The sequence below is a fragment of the Ochotona princeps genome, chromosome 2 (assembly GCF_030435755.1).
Source record: "Ochotona princeps isolate mOchPri1 chromosome 2, mOchPri1.hap1, whole genome shotgun sequence".
Lineage (NCBI taxonomy): Eukaryota > Metazoa > Chordata > Mammalia > Lagomorpha > Ochotonidae > Ochotona > Ochotona princeps.
In genome coordinates, this window is record NC_080833.1 from 84,752,297 (window position 1) to 84,769,359 (window position 17,063).

A 17,063-nucleotide genomic window follows, 5' to 3' on the forward strand; every position below is an offset into this window, starting at 1 on the left:
ACCAAATGTATGACACTGGGTACCTTTCCCTGGTCTGGTCTGGGCTGCTCTCAATTGTGGCTCTTGTGTTCATCTGTAGGGACTATGTCCCCAGAGAGGAGTTTCCCAAGCTCTTCCATCATAACCTCTGCCGTTGCTAGATCTTTCGCATACTGGTGGGTGCATGGGCCAGTCCTACTTAGTCCACCTCCTGTCCTGGCAAGAACAATGACCTTTCCCGAGTGGCCTTCAACCCATTCCGGTTCTTTCTATTGGATGTTTCAGCCCAGCCAAGGCTCGTCCATACCCAGACACAGCTCACACATAGCTCAGTAACAGCAGAGACCTAGCCTAATCCATCCTACATCTACCCTAGTTCTCACAAGCACCAGATGGTGCTGGAGTCTAGCTCAGATCAGTGTGCCCAGCCCCAGTTCACACTGTGCCAAGGGAGACTGCAGACATATTCAGACCAGAACACAGCCCCCACTCTGGCCCCCTCACTCAGCAGTGGGAACCCCAACCCAGCAAGGTTGTACTCTCATAGCTCCCCAACTGGGCCTGGTCCCAGCCATAGACTATGCGTGTGCCAGTGGTTGCTCTGATCCAGTTGGTATAGTCTCTCACCTGATTTAACCTTTGCCTTTGATGCTGTGGCCTAGCATTCCTGGCTCATGCAGACCAGTCAGTGTAAGAGCCTAGCTCGCAGAAAGTACATGATGGGATCATCAGTACTTATCCTTTCTTCCCCAAGTTTAAGGTTTTATTTATCATATTTTAAATTCCAGATGTACTTCACCTAATGAAACTATTATGTTTGGTGAAATAAGTCAGTCTGCAAAAGTTAAATATCAATGCTTTTTCTGGTATGTGATAGCTTATTTAAAAAGCAAAAAAAAATGTATAAGAACATTTATCACTTTGGAATATGACTGTCATTTTTAGCACATGTTGATACTTCTGTGGAAATGTGGCATTCCCACTTCTACTTGTTTAATGCTGTGATTAGAGGCAAATTAAGCTTCTGAGTACAGAGTCGATTAAAATGATATCTCGTCAAACCTGGTGAGAGATGGAGGGGAGAGTTTTGGAGGGAAGTGCCAAAGTGTGATTTTCTTCTTGGAACAGTACTTACAGAATGCATAAAATCTGTGATGTTTATACAGATTTAAAGAAGAAAAAAATTCAAAATTCATTCTTAAAAAAGCTATGACTCTACCTTAATCATCTTTGGGAGCAGGCTCATAAAATTATTTTATTTATTATTGTTGGATAGCTCAATCAATTGCTTCCTCCTTTTAGAATGATACTGTTTGTCAACAACAACAACAAAAAAGCCATTGTTTAATTAGAAGCCATGAAGTTAACACTGAGCTTTGGAATGGTTCTATTTAGAAATTGCAATTTTATTTTTAACAACACATTCGACCTTATTCTTAAAGGCTTTTTAATAGCAGATGATTGTACATTTGACTCAGAAAGTGATGTTATTTTAATTAGCATCAGCAGGCTAGTTGAGGACGTCTCACAAATAAGAGAACAGAAGATGTTAATGAGGCTTTGCTATTCTAATTATTTTTAGAAAAAGAATTTTAAATAAAATAGTAATATCATATTATCTGAATACTTACTATATTTTCCTTTTCTGATGAACAATAATTCTGATTATGTCTGACATACATTTCATTACACAATCTCCTCTGGAAAAAAAAATGTATCAGTGATGTTTTCCATTTTTTTACCTAATTATTATTTTTTAAAGATTTATTTATTTCATTTTATTGGGAAGTCAGATATATAGAGAGGAAGAGAGGCAGAGAGAAAGATCTTCCTTCCGCTGATTCATTCCCCAAGTGGCCACAACGGCCAGATCTGAGCCTATTCGAAGTCAGGAATCAGAGGCCTCCTGTGGGTCTCCCCCACGGGTGCATTGTCCCAAGGCTTTGGGCTGTCCTTGACTGCCCTCCCAGACCACAAGCAGGGAGCTGGATATGAAGCAGGTCTGCCGGGTTTGGAGCCGACACCCACATAGGATCCTAGTGCCTGCAAGGCGAGGACTTCAGCCACCAGGCTACTATGCTGGGCCATTTTTTAAAAAAGATTTATTTATTTATTTGGAAAGTCAGATATACAGAGAAGGGGAGAGAGGAAGGTCTTTATCTATTTAGACAGTGGTATAACCCTAAAAGTGACATTGTTTCACCTATATCCTACATGTGGCATTTTGTTTGAATAAGTTATCAGAACAATAATGACTAAAAGAATTGGCTGTGGTCCTGGAAAAGGATTCTTTGTGTCTGTAGGAATTGATAGCTTTAGGGATAACAATTCATGAAATCTGTCACTCCCATAGATTATCTCACTCATGCCCTAGTTACATAAATGTTGACTCAGTTGCTATATTGTCAATACACTGAAGCTCTAGAATAAAGCCATGTACTGTTCATTGCATGCAAGAACACCCTTTCCATAAAGTAAGTTGTTTCATCTTTTTTTTTTTTTTTTTTTTAAGATTTTATTGTTATTGGAAAGCCGGATATACAGAGAGGAGGAGAGACAGAGAGGAAGATCTTCCATCCGTTGTTTCACTCCCCAAGTGAGCCGCAACAGCCGGTGCGCGCTGATCCAAAGCCGGGAACCAGGAACCTCTTCCGGGTCTCCCATGCGGGTGCAGGGTCCCAAAGCCTTGGGCCGTCCTCAACTGCTTTCCCAGGCCACAAGCAGGGAGCTGGATGGGAAGTGGAGCTGCTGGGATTAGAACCGGCGCCCATATGGGATCCTGGGGCTTTCAAGGCGAGGACTTTAGGCGCTAGGCCACGGTGCCGGGCCCTGTTTCATCTTCTTTTAAAGGGAGAAATATTCTTCATGTACAATTCAGTTCTTTGTGAATTTTATAATGTGTAACTATAAAACCCTCATAAGAACAAAAAATATCCTTTCTGCATGAAAGTTTACTACGTATTAAGGAGACTTTTTTTGTAGTTGTGGCCGTTTTATTTTATTTATCTATTTTTTTGAAATTTTTTTTTATTGATTACATTGCATTATGTGATGCAGTTTTATAGGACTGGAATTCCCCCCACCCCTCCCCAAATGCCCCCCCATGGTGAATTCCTCCATGTTATTGCATTATCACAGTTCAAATTCAGTTGAGATTCTTTCATTGCAAGCATCTACCAAGCATACCTGTCTTGTGCGAAGTCATGTCTAATGATAAATCTATTTGCCTCTGATAAGACTGAAATGTTGTAAAGTTTAAAACATATTTCTTAAATAGGTTTCTTTGTCTTAGCCTATTTGTATTTCTCCTTCAGTTTCAATACCTGTATTACCATCCTACTCTCAGGTTTCTGGATTCTGTCCCTGTGTTACAACCCAATGGGATGAATTTCCCCATTTGGACCAACAAACTCCATCTTACAAGGTAAATATCTCTGACTTTATAGAAGGCTAAGTAGAAAGCACAGAAGAGAAGCCACAATGCCAGCTCCTCCCCTCCATCCTGGCATACATTGTGTCATCATGCATCTTTCTGTTGTATGTTGTTTTGTCCCGTGACAGTACATGGACTGCTTTCTTACTCAATCATTGTTCTTGTTGTTAAGCCAGTTAGGGCATATCCTTCTCCTATGACATCCAAAGCATTTTGTAAAGGAGAACGCTTCTAATTTGAATGGAAAAGTCTAGATAATGCTCATATTGATATTGGGACTGAACTAGCTTTGCAAGCAAATCTCTCTGTTCTCCTCAGACCAGGGATACAACGTTGGTTAAGTGATTTCCTTTGAGACATTCAGAGTTTTATTTTGAGACCTCTTCCCATTGTTCAGGTCTATCTGATTTTTAAGATCTACTTTTAGACCTATGTAAGACTTTTACTCTGGTTATACGCTTTCACCTCTACTAAAAAACCTTCTGCACTACTCATAATATGCAAAAATTCAGAGTGACTACTATCAGTTTGGGATGCTTCATGTAAGCAAGCACAAGGCATATTTTCCATCCTAGAAAGCAAAGTTTTCAAACATGTTTTCTTTGTTTTGATGTCTATTTTGTGTGTGTGTGTGACCTAACCATATCTTTAAAAAAGCAAACAACCTTTATTTCCTTTATTTAAAAAGATTTATTGCGGACTTTATTGAAGATATTCAAAGAGGCTTTCACCTATGCAAATAAAGGCACTAACATAAAGAATATTAATAACTCCTTGCATTTCTGTTCACTTTCTTGAAAGAATATTAGGAAGTGCTATCTTAGTATTTATTTTGTAAATTCTGAAAAAGGAAGAATGACTGGAAAATAGTTTGAGGAAAATGGAAACAAATTGCCATGACCTCACATTTTTAGTCAAAAGTTGCCTAATCCTACTATGATCTTAAGCAACTACTTGTTAAATGTAGAATCCTGAGTTTAAAGACAATTGTTTAAAATCCAGAATTTCATGATTATGATTAATATATATATTTACAAAATTTTGTTATGATTAATAAGTCATTAGAGCCAAAGAGAAAGTAGTAAAAACACAAGTTTTCAGAAATGAAGAAATAACATTCAATTCAGAGCAGTTATTTCTCACAGAGATATAGAGTCACAGTCATTTGCATCAGAATTTTATTGCAATAGCAATATATCAAATGGATTGTTTTATTCACTATATTCAGCCATTAAACTAACATAGGATGCAAAATTTGTCTCAGAATAGTAAAGACACTATTTTTTAGGGTTTTCTATACTAAGGGGTTTTCAAAATTATTTCAAAGTGCTATCTTAGACCCTTGGTTACATACGGCAAAAGATCACAGCAGAAGAATAGACTACCAAGAAGGGCAACTGCAAGAGGCAATTATTAATGATGAGCCTAACAGCTGCAATATACACACATTTTTATGTCACTTATCTACCAGTATTCAATTGCCAATGATTTATTTCTTTCATAAAACAATTCAGTGAAGTGTTGCCCTTGTTAGCCCTCTCTCCATCTAACAGAGAGGAAGAAACAGAGATGAAGTAGTTTTCTCAGTTATTCAACTGCTAAGTACTGCTCCCCTGCCTTCTACTACACCAGTTATTAAATAGACACAGTATATACTACAATACAATAGAGGCAGAGGCCTTAGACCATAGATTAAAATCAAACTGTTTTTAACCATGCTATGTTGAAGGGAAATTGTCATTCCTCCTGTTAAGCACTATTCTCATGCCACTATAATGTATAGTTTTTAAACCGTAAGTCAATTGATGCATGGGCTAAGTAGTAAATGACAAACATGTTTCAAATCTAGGGTCTAACCAAGTCCAAGCAGTAATGACAGAAAATATCTTCCTGCATCAAATAAGATCAATTATTCTTCACTGAATCATGTTTCTCTGGTCATGTGACTCCCCTGGTTACAACCTCATGATGGAGCTCACGGTTCACATAAATACAACAGCTGGCAGTCTAACACCATCTGGATCCTATCTTCCTGCTGGTCCATTTCCCATGGAGCTCCCATCATCCTCCACATCACCACACTGATCTTTCCCAAGTGCTTCTATCCCTCGTACGTCTTTCTCCTGCAGGACCTTGGCACAGTTACTCTGTCACGTAGAACCCTCTCTCTGTGCTTCATCATCTTACCATCTTCAGCTCAAACACCATGTCATTATGGAGACTTCACTGACTTCAACATACATCAAATGCCCTCTTCATTCTTTTACAAATGTAGTGGGCCTTCACTGTATTATTCGTCACAACTATGATTTTGCAATTATAATGTAATTGTGTAATTTATGTTCTCCTTCACTGGAATGTAAATAGTAGGTAAAGGCTGTGACTAGTTCTGACATCTGTTTTAAATTGTATTTTTAGAGAAATATTTAGATGCGAGTATCTTATTTAAACATTAATTTCATGTAGCACCTATAAAAATGAGGATATCAGGGCCCATCAAGGTGGCATATCAGGCTAATCCTCTGCTTGTGGCACCAACATTCCATATGGGCAAAGCTTTGTGTCCTGGCTGCTAAACTTCAAATCTGGCTACATGCTTATGGCCTGGAAAAACAGTGGAGGGTGGCCCAAAGCCTTGAGACCCTACACTCACGTTGGAGATCTAGAAGAAGCTCTTGGCTCAGAGCTTTAGATCAACTCAGCCATTGCAGTCATTGAGGAGTGAACCAGTGGATGGAAGACCTCTCTCTCTCTCTCTCTCTCTTTCTCTCTCTCTCTCTCTCTCTCTCTGTGTGTGTGTGTGTGTGTGTGTAAATCTGTAATTTTCAAGTGAAATAAATAAACCTTAGAACAAATGAGAGGAGAGGGTGTGGGGTGTTGCATCCATTGATTCACTCCTCAAACGGCTGCAATGGCCTGAGCTGAGCTGATCCGAATGCAATATCTGCCTCTGGTTCACCCATGTGGGTGCAGAAGCCCAAGGGTTTGGGCCATCCTCTTCATTTTCCAGGCCATAAACATGGATCTGGGTTGGAAGTGGAGAAGCAAGGACAGTAACTGGTGCCGATATGGGATGCTGATGCTTGCAGGCAGAAGATTACATTGTTAAGCCATCACACCAGCCCCCAAATCTGCCTTTCAAATAAAAACAAGACTTAAAAAATGAGGACATCAGACATGGAGGGGAGCAAAGGCTACATTACCAACAAGTCTATCATTGAAAATATTTGGGACTCACTCTTCTAGGGAACTGTGAGAGTGCAAAACATTATACAGAGCTTCCTCACAAGAGTGGCGAGGAACTCATACTCACAAACTGAAATCCATAGTAACTTACAGGTCATTTTCAAGAATCCTATCCTGAAGTCATTGCTAGTTAACCTTACATAGAAACTGAATATGTTTTTACAACCAGTAGAAAGAAGAAAAGCCTGTCAACATTTCTGCAGTAAGAAGCTGTCAATCTGCATAGGTGTTAGCGCTAGGCTGCTACTGTGCACCTCTTATGATTTCCACTAATGATCCCAATAACATTAACTCACTTTTCGTTTCTGTCACAGATATTTAAAACTGAGCACTTTTAACTATTTCTTGGAAAAGAACTCTAGTCCTGGTTTCACTGCTGCAATTTGTTTACACTGTAATTGATACTATCTCTCTCTCACTACAGATACATCTTACCATTAAACTTGGCCAGAACTCTGCCTGGTCCAGGTCACTGACTGCATGAGGGTAATAAGAAGCTGCTTCTTCCCTGAAGTGTCTAAATACCTAATTATCCAACATTTGCTAGGGCTGTTGTGGATGAAGTAGTTCATTTAATGTTATTACTGGGCATCAAAGCATCAAGAGACTGCATAATACTCCATTATGAAGCAACATCCGTATCTTTTGATAATTTGACTTGCTTATCCCTCCTCGTAGGGTACCTAATTTCTTTGCTTGATGCTTTACTAACAGGAAGGGCCCTCAATAAACTGTCATAAGCCACTGAATTGTATTTAGTGGACTCATTAGCATGGCCACTGGTTAGAATTAGGACTTTCTACTCAGAGCGGACAGGAAGCACCAATTTACAAGGAGTGATGAGAAAGGGGACCATTCCTCATGACCCTTTCCTGCAGCAGCTGCAGAGTGCTCTCACAACCTGTGGAAAAGCAACACTGAGATGATGGCTTTGGTCATCATACTGACATAAAGCCATTGCCAGCAACTGCATGGAGAAAACTCCTGAAATGGAATGATGGATACTGGTTAAGTCCATGTTTGTATTTTCCACTGGTTCTCAATTATTTTTGTTATTTCTAATTAGAAGGAAATTTTTATTCTGTTTGAAAGGCAAAACAAAAGCAAGAGTGAGAGTAAAAGAGAGAGAGAGAGAGAGAGAGAGAGAGAGAGAGAGAGATCTAACACTTTCCAAATACCTAATAGCCAGCATTAGGCCAGGCAAAAGCAAGGAGCCTGAAACTCCACCCAATCTCTCATGTGGATAGCAAGACCTTGAGTAGTTGAACTATCACTGACTGCTTTCCCAGAGCACCAGTTAATAGAAAGTCAGATAAGAAGTGGAATGAGGATTTAACTGCACTCAAATATGGAATGAGGGAATTTTAAGTGAGAGCTTAAGCGTTGCACCAGATGTTTCTGCTGAATGCATTCCCCATGCAACATTGTCTATAGTCATTTCAATGGTTTTGCAATTTAGAATTCTACAGAAGCAGTATATCTTCTTTAGCAAAGATTGTTTTAGCATGTGTAGCATATTTTAATTGAGTTTCCATTATGTTGACAGACTGGTGAATACTGACAGTAGTAAGGTTAGTGGATCAATAACAACCATAATAACAGCAAAAGTACTTCCTAATGGTTTACTGCATGCCATGGTTTCTGCTGTGTGTTTTATATGCACCTACCATATACATAGGAGTCTTCACAGGTGAATGCAAACAGGAGAGCATTTATAAGAAAATATAAAATTCTCACGCTAAAAGAATTTTAGAATTTTCTTGTAACTGTCTCTCTACATTTATTACCAGGTATTCTCATCTCTCTTGTATGGCTGTCTAAACCGATCTGATGTGGAATTATAGGCATACTCTTAAATATTTGACTCTGCCATCACTTCTCAATATTTTCAACTGGCACTCCCCATTTTTGTACCTTTCATAAAATTGTTGCCTGAGGAGAGCAAGAGAGAGCTGCATGGCATCCTCCTTCTCAACCACCTGGAGTCTGCGGTCAAATCTGCTGCCAGAATCCTCTAGAGCACAGAGCCTCCCTAACAGATAGTGCTTGATTACTGCTTAAATCCTATGTACTCTTTGAGTCTCAGACCTTGCCGTAGTCCTAGACTCACTTCCTAGGTTCTACGCTGCTGCAGTAGATTCCCCTACACACTGACAGCTTCCAAGTAGTCCATCTTTCTGTCCACTTTGTAGGTGGGGCTTGCTCTGCCCACATGAACTCTGTATCAGATGATCTTCCTCTTATCTGGAAATCTTTTGTAACAGAGTTGTTATCACTGCCTGAAATTTAGTCACCAACTTTTATCTCTTGTGTCTAAATTAATTATCTACATGTGTCCAAAGAATTGTAGCAACGGATAAGTTTTAAAATCTTATCCAGCATTCTCAGGAGTCCTAGGACATGTTCAGTATTGAAGCAGACGGACAACATATTCTGCAGGATGATATAAATTAAAATATTAAATAATGCTGCCCAAAGAGACAGCAGTTGTGGGAGTTTCAACTTCAGTCCTTGGTATGTGTGTCTTTTCTTATGTAGTGCTTACATAAGTATTTTAGGTAGTAGTACGGGATGCAAACTCCAAGACACTATAATCTGTCTAATAACAAAACATGCAGTTTGAAGGGGGAAATGGATGAGATCAACTGCTGGCATTATTATTATCAAAATTATTACCAAGGAGAATATCTGAAGTCAGGATTGATTGAAGATTTTCAGCGATCTTGTGGTTAATGCATGATGTCATTTCTCGAGTATTAACCTAAATGTGCAAGGGTAAATGCATTTTTTCAGTAGTTCTTAAGCATCAAGAATATATATCAATATACCCTGAAGCAAATCATCATCTATAATAGCATCCAGAAAAGTTTTTACTTTTCTCATGGGGTAGAAGTTGATCATATTTTATTCATGTACTCTGTACATTTATAACATCTTTACTAAAAGCTAAAAGATTCTTGGGGAAAAGCCCAGATAAGATTAATTCATCTTTCCAACACTGTAACTAATTCCAGTTTTAGCCTTTCAAGACATATGTCGAACAAAAGACCTAATTCTTTTATGAACTACATCTTTAAATAGCATTCTAGGTACCATATGTCTACCTAACAGGTTCCTAAGTTAAACCTAAGCAGAATTCTTATATCAGCAAATCTTGGTAGTGGTATAAATAGTAGATTTTTATTGCTACTCAGAAACCTGTTAACTCTTACAGAAGGAAAAGAAAATGCCATATGATTTTCACCTATTTCAAAGGTCCAGCTGCAAAAACTGAGGACAATTCTCTGACTTACTGAAAGGAATAAAAAATGGATTATATATAGTACAATAAAATCTGTAACATGCTTATGGATGCACACAGAGTTGTCTTCGAAAGATCATCTGTTTTGTTCTTTGCTTAAATGAAACTTTCATTATAGAACCAAAGCCAAAGTATAAGAGCAAACCTTGAGTACATCTCAGGATAAAACACAGAATTTGGAAAAGATATTTTCTTGGCAGTATAATGTCTCAGCACAAATAAATGGCCCCTTATTCAATTCTGTGAATTAAATGATATGTTTCAATCATTTCTCAATTGTACTCTTGTAAAATTGTATTTGTCAGGCATGGCAATGTTGGGTCAGTGGCTAAATCCTTTCCTTGCACATGCCGAGATCCCATATGGGAGCAGGCTCATGTCCCAGTTGCTCCAATTCCCATCCATCTCCCGGCTTGTGGCTTGAGAAAGCAGTAGTGCAAGGTCCAAAACCTTGGGAAGTTGTGCTTGCATGAGAGACCTGGAAGAAGCTCCTGACTCCTGGCTTCAGATAGGCTCAGCTCCAGTCACTGTGATCACATGGGGAGTGAACCAACGGATGGAAGATCTTTCTCTCTGTATCTTTTTCTCTCTATATATTTTCTTTTCCAATAAATAAAACTTTTTTAAAAAATCGCACTTGTGGTGGTGCCAGGCTGGGATTGTCCCCATGCTCAGAGACCCAATTACAGCCACTGCGTCCACACAGCAACCTGTCCCTGGGCCTGCCCGAACTCCAGAGACTTCTCCCTTCATAGTGAGTTCACCGAGGGGGGATGTTTGGAGGGCTGGGTGGGCCCGGGGCCAGGGCCCCACCACCTGCAAACATGGCGTGGGGGAAGGGATTGAGGAAGGGGTGAACTTGGGACCTGGGGATTTAAACTTCCAGCAGCCTGTTGGCTGCAGGTGGGTGTCAGGCCGGGATCGTCTCCATGCTTGGAGCCCCGATTCCAACCACTGCATCCATGCGGTGACCTGTCCCTGGGAGGCCAGTGCGCCATTCGGTGCTAGGCTCCACCTGCTGGCTGCCTGGCGGCCAGCTCTGGGGTTTTGGGGGTTTGAATTGCTGCTTAGGTATCTCCATGTTAAGCCCACTGTACGTGGGGATGTCAATCAATCCTAAAGACTCCCTATGACAGAATAACCTCTCGTTTGAAGGTAAGGGAGGGTAATGAGACCTAGTAGGTTGGAGGAGAGGGACCAGATGATCTTTATGGATAAGACTGTTATACCAAACTCCTTTAAATCCCGTATAGTACTTGTAATCACTAAATAATGCTGACCACCAAACACCAGTCCATGCAAAAGCTAAGGCTCAGGGCTTGTCTAGCAGGACCATATTCTATTACCTGACATGATGATGGATCAGGAAATGGGTCATATTAGGCAGGGCCATGACATTAAGTAGCACACAAGAGAACCATATCCAGGGATCAATTCTGTGGGGGATCTGTGGGTCAAACCCTGTGGAAATACTAGCCCCACTGGTTAGCTCAAGAGTTGAAGGGGTGATGGACTAAACTAGGTGTGACCAAGGAGCCTGTCATCACTCACAAGTGAAGGAAACCACACCAATCTGAACTGATCAAGGCAATAGGACCCAAATGTGCATCCTGAATAGGGTGTGGAGTGGGCTGGGCTGCAACGTTACCAGCTCATACAAGGCCAATTGGAGGCCAGACTATGCCGGACACTGGCCTAAAACCTACTGGCATGTATGAGAACTGGTTCCGGGAGTGGGTCAAGTAGAGGAACTTGGAAAATTCCCCTGGCGGGTCATAGCTCCCCCTGGTAAACACATGGTCTAGACCTGGGGGTCGGTCAAGCTGGGCAACGTAGCTCCAAAGGCTCGCTATGGTGTGGATTGGTAATGGAACGGGGTGTACTGGGCAGGACTGAGCAAACCTTAGCCCGCAAGCAAAATTAGAAATCAGGATAGAGCACAGGTCATGCCGAGCTAGGCTCTTGCACCTACTGGTCTGCGTGAGCCAGGGACGCTAAGACACAGTGTCTAAGGCAGAGGTCGGGGCAGGTGAGGAGCTGTGCCAAGCTGAGCCAGAGTAACCACTGCCATGCATGCAATCTATGACTGGGAACAGGCCCGGGTGGGGAGCTAAGGGGACACCCTAGCTGGGATGAGGTTCCCACCAAGGTGCACGTGGCTGAAATGGGGGCTGCATTCTGATCAGGATATGGTTGTAGTCTCACTTAGCACAAGTGTGGACTGGGACTGGATGCACCAAGATGGGCTAGACTCCAACATTATCTGGTGCGCTGCAAGACCAGGGTAGATGTGGGATTGACTAGGCTAAGTCTTAGCCCCTGCTGAACCATGTGTGAGCTGTATGAGGGTATGGATGAGCCATGGCTGGGCTGAGACATCCAACAATAAGAACCAGATTGGGTTGAAGGCCAGTCAGGAAAAGCCACTGTTCCTGCTAGGACAGGAGGTGAACTGAGTAGGGCTGGCTCATGGACCCCCTGGTATGTGTGAAATCTGGCACTGGGAGAGGTTCTGATGGAGGAGCCTGGGCAACTCCTCTGGCAGGACACAGTCCCTGCAGGTAAGCACAAGAAGCATGATAGGAAACAGCCCAGAATAGGCCATGGAAAGTTACCCACTGGCATACATTTGGCATGGGTCGGGGAAAGACCAAGCTGAATCAGTTCACATCATACACTGGCAAATTCAAGCACCATAACAGAGTGTGGGTCAAGCCAGGCTCAGTTGCGACAAAAAACCAGTGCACATTATGGAATGCCAAGGTGAGGTTACCTATAGCAGATGTGACCGCAGTACCCAACCAGTACATGTCAGAACCAGGAAGGGAAGGGGGCAGAGCTGGCAGGGGAATAAGGAGTGGTTCCCTTGCTGGACAGCTACTCCCACTGGAGAGCGTGAGCTGGGATGGGTGCAGATCAGACTAGGCAGGGCTACAACACCTGTGCACCTCACGTAGACTAGAACAGGGAAAAGCCAGGCTGGGCTGATTGATCCTACTGGTGCAAACCAAAATTAGAGGGGGTGAGGGTTGGTTGGGCTTAGTCGCAGCATCAGCTGCCAGAAGGTGGCACTGGGGGCTGATTCTGTCAAGTCAAATCACAGAACCACCTGGAGAGTGCATAATCCAGGAATGGGATTGGCCTAGAAGGGAAAATAATAGGCTCCTCCTTCTTGGGTCACCACTCACACTAGAGGGCATGAAAATTAGGACAGGGGCTGGAGTGGTTAGATAGAAAGACACCCAACAACATCTGTGTGGGCTGTATAGTGGAGCTGGTTAGATGGAACTAGGCTTCAATGCTCATTGGCATGTATGAGAGCTGAATGGGATGTGGGACAGATTGGAATAGTCTGCCACACATACTGGCAAACCAGGGTAGGGGGCTGCCCTGGTGGGGGGTTATTGTGGGTCGCTCTGACTAGGCTGCAGCCCACACTGGTTTATGTGAGGGCCGAGTGTGTGCTGGGCAGAACCAGGCTACACTGCAAACACCCATTGGTTCCAGTGGAAGACAGAGTTGGAAACAGAACAAACCCAGCAATTGCAACCACCAGCTGATCAGGGCAATGGAGTGTGCTGGGCCCTGTATTTGCTAGTGCACACAAGAATCTGGTCTGGGAACACCTCAGACACAGTTTCTCTGGGGAGCTCCCCAATCAAACTGCTGGACTCAGAACCCTAACCATGAAAAGACAGAGGACAGAACAAGTCAATCAACCACCTCAGCCATATGTTGGCAGTGAAAAACAGGACAAACAGAGACTCCAAGATGGACTATGTGAATCAGTAGATTGTTCAACGACCTTATCATGCTTGGAGTGGCAAGATTGGCAGCAATTCATAACTATTGAACTATCGAAACCACTTGAGCAAGACCCCACATCAGGGACCTGGGGTGGGTGGAAATTTGGGTTGGGCTTCTCCCTTAAAATTCCCTTTACCTCAGATACATGAAGGAAACAATGTGGAAATAATAGTCTTACCCATTTTTCTGTAGCTCTTGAACCTTTTTATCCTAATTAGCTATGTAAAGATTGCCAAACTCTAATAAAATAAGTTGTGTTTCATAAAAAAATGAAATAAAATAAAAATTGCACCTGTAAAGAAAAAATCCAATGATTAAGTTTGTGACAAACTAATACTTTTTAAAATTTATTCGCTTAAAAGAAGAAGACAGACATCTTCCATCTGATTGTTTCCTCCATTAACGGCTGCAATAGTTCTCTAAAGATGTATTTACTTATGTATTTATTTATTTTAAAAGCTGAATGAGATTAAATCTTTTGATAAAATGAGAATTCACCTTTTAGTAATTAATTGTATTCACAATTTCTACTACTGATTTGAAAGTGAGTGTCTTAAAGCTGAGAATACTAGGCTTGGGAAAGATTATACATTTCCTAACTTTCTGATATAAGCTATGATTCACATTCACCTGAAATGCAGGTGGCATACTTTATTTTTAGTCAAGAAAAATTTAGAGGCTATGAAATAAAATAAATCTTTTGAAAAGTCACTACAATTAAAGAACAAAATAGGGCCCGGCGGCTTGGCCTAGCGGCTAAAGTCCTCGCCTTGAAGCCCTGGGATCCCATATGGGCACCAGTTCTAATCCCAGAAGCTCCACTTCCCATCCAGCTCCCTGCTTGTGGCCTGGGAAAACAGTCGAGGATGGCCCCAAAGCTTTGGGACCCACGTGGGAGACCCGGAAGAGGCTCCTGATTCCAGGCTTCAGATCGGCGCAGCATCAGCCGTTGTGGTCACTTGGGGAGTGAATCATCGGATGGAAGATCTTCCTTTCTATCTCTCCTCTCTGTATATCTGACTTTGTAATAAAAAACAAATAAATAAATCTTAAAAAACCACAAAATAAGGAAAAATTGAACCATCTTCCATATTGATGGATCAGAGCATTAATTTCATCAAAATCTCTGCACTATTAAAAGAAATGTATAGACTTAAACGTGAACCCAAACAGACTATGAAAGACAGCATTCTCAACCAGAAACAAAAATGATGCTAAAATTGGAATGGAAACACAAGAGACCCTGAATAGCTAAAGTTATTTTAAACAATAAAATGAAGTTAAAGGCATCACAATATGTAAGACACACTGCAGGGCAGTCATAATAAAAAATAGCCTGATACTGAAAAAATATAGACATACAGACCAATGGAATAGGCAGAGAATCAATAGAAAGCCTAGAATTGAATCCATACATTTATAGCTAACTAAATTTTGATCAGTTCAGCTCCAACCTTTGTGGGTATTTGGGGAGTGAACCAGCAGACGCAGAATTTTCTCCTTGTCTCTGCTTCTCTCTGTAAATCTGCCTTTCCAATAAATGTTAAATTCTTCTTTAAAAATGCATGAATGTGCAAATATTATTGAAAAGAGGAAAAAGAGGGAGGACTTGTTTGGGAGAGCGGGGGCAAGGGAATTGTGGCTATTTTCTTGGAACTGTATCTATAGGACCCATAAAATCTGCTATTTTTAAACTAGTAAACATTGAAAATAAAAAAGAAAGTAACATACTTGGTGACAAATAACAAGAATATTTAAAGTTGTCCCACTGCTCCAGAAAAAAATTCCAAAGTTGTTTAATATAAGAAACTTTGATACTGTAGAAAATCTGGCCTTGACACTTTTTATTTTTAAATTGCCTAATGTTCATTTCTCAAGATATATGTCACATTTTCTTTTTCTTTTTTTTTCTTTTTAAATTTTCATGTTACAGTTTCTCAAGCTCAGGGATTTCCCCTTCTCTCCTCTCCCTCTTTCTTCCTCCCCAACTATTCTCCTCTGTATTACAATAATAATATAGTCCTTCAACAAAGTCACAAGTCCATCATTCTTCTCTTTAAGTGTATCCTGATGCTGTAGATATAAACACTGGCAAAACTGTAAACCTACAGTTCTACAATAGTGAATATATGGGAATAATCTAGATGCCCATTGGAAGAGGGATTTATGAAGAAACTGATATATCTACTCTGCAGAATATTACTCAATCATTAAAAAATAAAATTTTACCATTTGCAACAAAATGGCCACAGTTACAGACCAGTATGCCCAATGAAATAAGCCAATCCCAAAAGGACAAAATATCCTAGGTTCTCTGACACAAGGCAACTTTCATGAAAAATGCAAGATCTAATATATGTGTGTGTGTGTAAACATGTATATACATATATTTATGTAGAGAAATTCAATAATGTAAAGTATATTGTGAAGCGGATATTTATCTGTTTATTCCTGAATAAAAGATGGACTCTCTTCTTTAAATTTAATGTGGCATAGTTAGTCGCTGGACTCCAGAATCTGACAAAATAAAAAATAGGAGGAGATATTGTAAGTTGTTTGCCATTTTTGGTGGCTGAATTTCTCCACTGAAAAGTTTTCTTCACCTGAAAAGTCTTGCACTGTTCCACAATGAAAAGTAATTTGCTTTTCTCTTAAATATTAGAATAGGTTATTATCTTAAAATAGATTTAATGAAAAGGCAGCAGGATTCTAGTCTTTTTTCCTATTTGTTCCAAGAAAGTCAAAGGAAAATGTAAGAAAAAAATAACTTCAAGTGATATTGTTACCAATGTGCTTTGCTTTGCACTACAGATAAAAAGGTAACTTTCATATGTTTAAAATGTTTTCTTCTAAATATGTCTTAGCAATTCTGAGATTGGCAAGCTTATGCAGATAGTTTAATTTTTCCAAGGGATGGGCAGAGTCAAAAGCCAGTTACTCTTTCTGGGTTTCCTTTATTCTTTCTAACTCCAAACAGTTTATCCAGCATATGACTTGCAAGATATTTTCCCCAGAGACCTGACTAAGATTGTAAGGTAAATTAGATGTTTTGTGCATGGGAACTTAATTTAACTTGTGTTAAATAACTAGCTAATAGATTGATGGTGATCAATCTAATTTAGCAAATAAAGACAGTGAAAAAATAACTTTCCTGGGTTTTTTTTGCATTTTGCACATGTGTTGATTAGAAAAGTGACAAGTTACTATACCTAATATGAATGCTAAGCTCCTAAAATATTTGCATTTTTGAGTGTGAAAATATGAAAGAAAAAATGATCCCATGTTTTGGAAGGTTGC